Source organism: Macrobrachium nipponense, chromosome 18 (assembly GCF_015104395.2).
Source record: "Macrobrachium nipponense isolate FS-2020 chromosome 18, ASM1510439v2, whole genome shotgun sequence".
Taxonomy (NCBI): Eukaryota; Metazoa; Arthropoda; class Malacostraca; order Decapoda; family Palaemonidae; genus Macrobrachium; species Macrobrachium nipponense.
The window spans coordinates 75,891,461-75,897,890 of NC_087211.1; the positions used below are offsets into that span (position 1 = coordinate 75,891,461).

The 6,430-nt window shown below is 40.7% G+C and overlaps 1 long non-coding RNA gene across 1 annotated transcript; it reads left to right on the forward strand.

Annotated features, from left to right (window-relative positions):
* The first annotated feature begins 405 nt into the window (after positions 1-405).
* LOC135196850 (uncharacterized) lies at positions 406-1,596 on the forward strand. The gene is made up of 3 exons (XR_010310490.1): positions 406-521; positions 799-842; positions 1,512-1,596. It is a non-coding gene; the product is annotated as an uncharacterized LOC135196850 (long non-coding RNA).
* The last annotated feature ends 4,834 nt before the right edge of the window (positions 1,597-6,430 follow it).

The window sequence follows — 6,430 nt, forward strand, 5'->3', positions numbered from 1 at the left end:
GGACGCAGTGTTACCATACAAAAACACCACAGGCGGATGGACAGATGAAAAAAAAAACAGAGTATAGTATACACTTAGGAATCTTCATCGAACTAAAACGAGAGAAGTAAGTTAAAGGAGTTGGAGAACGAGGTGGGAAAATTATAATGAAGAAATCGGTGGAGCGAGATTTGCGAGTCCGGTATAACGAACATATTACTTCCCCTATATTACTTACTTTATCTTTATTGATGATATTTCTCGTTCGTGATTTACCCTTTACAATTCTTCTCCCGCACTTGGCTGTTTTCACTCTGCGGGCCCTTGGCCTAAGTGGTAATAATATTAATGGTATTAATAATGCTGAGTATTTAGATTTAATATGAAATTTATTGACGATGAATCATATCAGTGCTCCATTTTCCGCATGAATGACAAGTAATTGAGCTTCACGACTGGATTAGGCCTTCTACGTCTTCGAATGCTGTGGATGATTTTCTGTCGAATAAGATTTTGCCATCGAAAATTAATCGAATCAAAAGGTATTTCTGTAAATTGTATCGGTTTGTGAGGGTCTAATGATGCCCATTAAACGCCTTACATGAATGCATTTATCTGCTATAAGGTTTAATTAGAATGTTCGGCGCCTTTGAAATACTGTTTTTGTTTGCTAGTGTCATCTCGTTGATGTATAGTAGTTTTATCTTCAATTAGAGCAAAACGTTAGAAATGTTGGGCGTACAATTGTATACACGTGTGTTATTTTTTATTTATTTTGACTTGAAACTTCACCAGAATAACGTCTTTTGTCTTTTTCAGGATTTACCCAAACAAAGATGTCACAAGGACAACTTGCAATGGAGGTAAGTGACTTCTGAATTCCACAAATGAGTTATTGCCGTTCCAATTTACTGGCCTTTAATTTTTATTATCTCTTATTTATGTAATGGGGTAGTTTATTTGTGTCATTCCTTATTTAATACTATATATTACATTTTTGCATCTATTTGTACGTTAGGGCCAAGGACTGTAGAATTTGGCGGCTTGGCAAATTCATGGATTTTTCGCTCTTTCCATTCTCAAACGTCAGTTTTGCCAATCCATTCGACAAGATAGCGATATCGTGCAAGGAAAATATTAAATTATTTAAACAGAGGGGTGAATTGCAGATAGGGATAAGATCAAGTCCAGGTAAATTAGTTGAAATACATAAATACATAAAAGTGTACTCATACATACTACATAAATATATAAATACACACACATATACATACATGCATATATCTATAATATATATATATATATATATATATAATATATATATATGTGTGTGTGTGTGTGTGTGTGTGTGTGTGTGTGTGTGTGTGGTGTGTGTGTGTCTCTGAAATATATAGCATCAACTCTCCACCTTTTGGCTTTATTATGGGCTCCTTTTATTAGATGGATTCCTATTTTAACAAAATCTCATAGTTATATAATATATATATATATATATATATCTATATATATATAATAATATAATATTCTTTCAGGAAGGATATGCTGATAGTGCTGTTGACATCCCTGACAATCCCCTGCCAGTGCATATGACTTCCCTCCCTCCTCCACCTCTCCACCTCCTTATCCAACATTGTCACGGGCTGACAGTCTTACTCCTGAAGGAGTCTCCGTAGTTCCATCCTAGAGAGACCCTCGACAACCGTGGAGGTCTCTGTCGATCAAGACATCCCTGATATGGCTACAGAAACAACACTGACTCCTTCTTATGGAGTTTGTGCCGCCATGTGAGGTGTAAGCTCGAAGGTTTCTTTTCTTCTTCACTTAGGATATGTTATTGATTTGAATACTCATGGTGTGTGCAACGTATCAGATTCTGACTGTAGTAGACTCACATCAACTGTGCTTTGATGTGATAGGCCCGTCCCTTATGACGTTCCTGATTGGCTGCTGATAAGCCAATGACAAGGCTGGAAATTGTCAGTCTCTCTCGAGAGTTCACATGGGCAGGATGTATATTCCACCTCTCTGAGGGATACGTCTTTCAGGAGAGGTGGTACATACATCCTGCCTATGTGAGCTCTCGAGAGAGACTGATAGTTTCCAGCCCTGTCATTGGCTTATCAGCAGCCAATCAGGAGAGTCGTAAGAGACTGGCCTAGACATCAAATTCACGGTTGATGTGAATCTACTATAGTAGCCAGTATATCAATATCTGTAAGGAAATGGTTATGTTCTGTATTTGAAGAAAGAATCACTCAGGGTGTGACGTCCTGCCTACACGAGTTGGGGACGGTAGAAGAGACTCTTCATCCTTGGGAGGCAAACTCTTCTAGGAGAAGTACACTCCCAAAATCAAACCAGTGGGGGGAGGGACCATTCAGTCAGTTGTTAAGTAACCCCTCTAAGAGAAGTTACTCTGAGTACAAACCTGTTCTTCAACCTTGGACTATGCTAAAGCCATTGTACTGTGGCCTTCCATGGCCCTATGTATGGCAGGGTGAATGCAAGAGTTGCTTGGTGGATTGTCAGGAAAGTGCCTTCCTTACCTATTCTTTTCCTTCTGAGTTCTTTATGATTACTAAATCCATCCTGACTGGCCCTCCCCACCCAAAGTTGTTGTGGCAAACCTGGCAGGTTTCCTGTGTGCTGGCTCCACCTTATCGACCAGTTGTTTCTGCGTCTTTTCAATGGCATGATGAAGCTAATTTATAATTTCAATGTTATCTTTGTAATTAATGTAAATACTGTTGTTGTTAATTGCACTGTTATTATTTACGGTTTGGCTGATTTTATTGCGTTGCTGTTTTTATGTCTGTTCATTGGCTTTGGTACTAATTTTATGTTGTAGTTTTGATTCTTCGAGAGACATGAGCTGAACTCTTGGCTGCACTCGTCACAGTAAGAAAAATTGCAGAATACTTTACTCGAATATTCGGGGTTAAGGTCACATTTTCTTGATCTCCAGAGTTGTGCTTGTAACTTCGATTTGATGTTTTTATCTGAGACTCTTGTAGTAGTAATGGGGTAAAGGTTGAGTTTTTAATCCCAGGCTTTGATGGCCCTGATATGATCTATCTTCGTAACATTCCATATGTGCAAGGTATGGCTGCATACGTTAAATCCGGACGACCTATATAATGTCAGAAAAACCTAGGGTGTGGTTGCCATGAAATTCGTTGTTTTAAAAGTTTCAGTAAGTTGAATATGACTGTCTCTTGGAAAGGATTAGTATGGCTCAGTCACCGGATTCAAAAGCTTCATATGTTATTTTTGGAGACTGCAATGCAAATCACAGCGAGTGGGTTAATTCAGATTCCACAGATCAACATGGCTGGTCTGCTCTTGAGTTCTGTGTATCCTCCGATTTTGTCCAGCTAACTGAATATTTCTGGTAATAGATTAGACCTGATATTCACAGATGTACCAGCTATTGCCAAGTCCAAGGTCTGCAATTATTTAGACACTCCATATCATTGAGCCTTGGAGAAGGACATAAACTACCAGTCAGTATATTCCTAACTCCATTACTGGAAAAACGGTCTGGCTGAAATCTAGATGCTGCATCAGATCCAGAACCAACCCAAGAGGTTAAATGAAATGCTGATGGGTATTTTAGCAAGGTATGTCACTAGAAAGGTGATTAAATTCAGGAATAATGACCATCCATGGTTTGATGATACATACAGACAAACAGACCAAATTGAACACACGAGGAAGAAATCGTTCACATGTGAATTACACCATTTTTATTGAGTCTCACCTGCTTCAAATAGCATTTATCATACGGCTGAGATAAACAACAGTAATTCATTTAAAGAAGAAACTTGAAGGAATAGAGCGGCAGCCCAGGACACTGAGATACAACGAACGAGATACCGACTGTAACCCCTACCAGTATTTAGGAGTAGACTTGTAAACTGTGAAACTGACCGTCTCCCGGAAATATGGTGTCTTACTTGACAAGCACCACTAATTGCTTGTTAGATTTTGGGGGAGGGGGTCTAGATCCAAATATATGAGATACCAGATGAAACTAATATATAATATATCTGCCAGACTTTTACTGATTATAGAATGACCGGTGACAGACATTCTGGAGGTGGGTCCCTGACCAGACGTACTGAAAAGGGGTGTTAATTGGATCTAGATCCAACTTAGGAGATACCGAGTAAAATTTTCATTACAATAGCACTGCACATCCTAGAATACTGTGGTGGTAATGACAGACATTTTAGTGGGTGGTTTCCCCCTGACAGACGCCCACAACAAGTGGGGAGGGGGAGACAGGATCTGCATTCAATATTGGAGATACCAAGTACAATTTGTACTACAATTGCACTGCACATCCTAGAGTATTGTGGTGGTATTGGCAGACATTTTAGTGGGTGGTTACCCCCTGACAGACATCCCACAACGAGTAGGGAGGGGGAGACAGGATCTGCATCCAACATGGAGATACCAAGAAAAATATGTACTACAATAGTACTGCACATCCTAGAGTACTGCGGTGGTAATGACAGACCTTTTAGTGGGTGATTACTCCCTGACAGACACCCTACAACGAGTGGGGAGAGGGAGACATGATATGCATCCAACATCGGAGATACCAAGTAGAATTTGTACTACAATAGCACTTCATATCCTAGAACGCTGTGATGGTAATGTCAGGCATTTTAGTAGGTGGTTACCCCCTGACCAACACCCCACAACGAGTGGGGAGGGGAAGGGGGGGAGACAGAATCTGCATCCAACATCCGAGATACCAAGTAAAATTTGTACTACAATAGCACTTCATATCCTAGAACGCTGTGATGGTAATGCCAGGCATTTTATTGGGCGGTTTCCCCCTGACAGACACCCCACAACAAGTGGGGAGGGGGAGACAGGATCTGCATCTTACATTGGAGATACCAAGTAAAATTTGCACTACAATAGCACTTGTCATGGTAAGCGCTTCATAGCTAAGAATTACGAATTAAAGGAAAGGAAAACGCATCTTCGAGAAGTTCTGCAGCACGGAGGCTTTTGTGCATGTGTTGGAGGCGCCTGTTCTCATGATGGTTCTAGAATCGGCAGGAGTTTTATGGAACTTGACAGGCGCCGACGTGACGTGAGGAACGCCGCGATATCTGATGCAATATTTCGTCGAGATTCTTCTAAATCGTTCCCGTCGTCTCGGGAGTCTGTGACGTTCGCTGGTAAGCCACGCCCCCAGGTTGCGTATAATACGACTGACGAAGTAGGAGGAAGCAGATCATCAGTAAGAGTCACAGATCAGATTATCAGTGAGAGCTCAGCAGCAGAGAGCAGATCATCAGTAAGAGTCACAGATTAGATTATCAGTGAGAACCCAGCAGCAGAGAGCAGATCATCAGTAAGAGTCACAGATCAGTTTATCAGTGAGAGATCAGCAGCAGAGATCATCAGAGAGAGATAAGATAAGAAGGAACAGACGAAAGTTGAATTGTGGTCAAGTCGTCCAGTCAGGAAGAACGACCGAGGTATTTTCGACGTTGAGCAAGCCTTGAGAGAAGAAACTTTCTACAAGAGGTTTCAAGGAGTTCCTGCCCTTCAAAGTATCAAGAATAGGACATTGTTTTCTGCAATACGGAGTCAAGAAGACTCTGCAATAATAGGTTCTCCTTTTGTGAAGCCACTGCTTCGAGCATAGATCTCCGACAGCGCAAAACTGGCCAGCAAGTATTTGAATTACGTCACTGTTCCCCCAGTTCATGAAGTGTAAGATTTTACTCTTTTATGTAAATAGGAGATACCATTCTGCATTTATCTTTGTTAGTAAGCTTGTAAATAAACCTTTGTTGTGCTTGTGTATCTTTCTATATTCGTATCCCCAGTTTCAACCGTTGGTGTTGAATTCTTTTTTGTTTATCATTATATCGAACTTGGAGCGGACCTCTCTCGGTTCGTAACATTGTGGCGACCTTGCTTAGGCTATTCAGCACTGTAACAGTTTGAAACAGGGAGAATATAGAAAGAACCAGAATGAGTGAGATGCTGAAAGAGTTTATCGAGTCGGGTAAGTCGTAAGGTCTAGAGGGGAATGAGCTCCGTGAGTATGTTGAAAAGAAAGAAAGAGAGAAGTATAAGAGAGATGAAAGAGCAGCTGAGAGAGAAGAAAGAGCAGCTGAGAGAGAAGTGAGGAAAATGCAGCAAGAGATGGAAATGTTGGTAATGCAGCAGGAAGAAAGAGAGAAAGTGCATATGCATGAGCAGGAAGAAAGAGAGAAAGAACGTATGCACGAGTTGGAAATTGCTCGGTTAAGCCAAAGTACTCGTAACAGTCGGACAGGCGAGAACGAAAATGAAGCTGATAGGTTAGGTATGAGTGCAGTGTTGAAATTGGTACCAAAGTTTGATGAGGAAGATGTTACGACATATTTCATGTGTTTTGAGAAGTTAATGGAAAGAGTAGGTTCTCCTAAAGAAATGG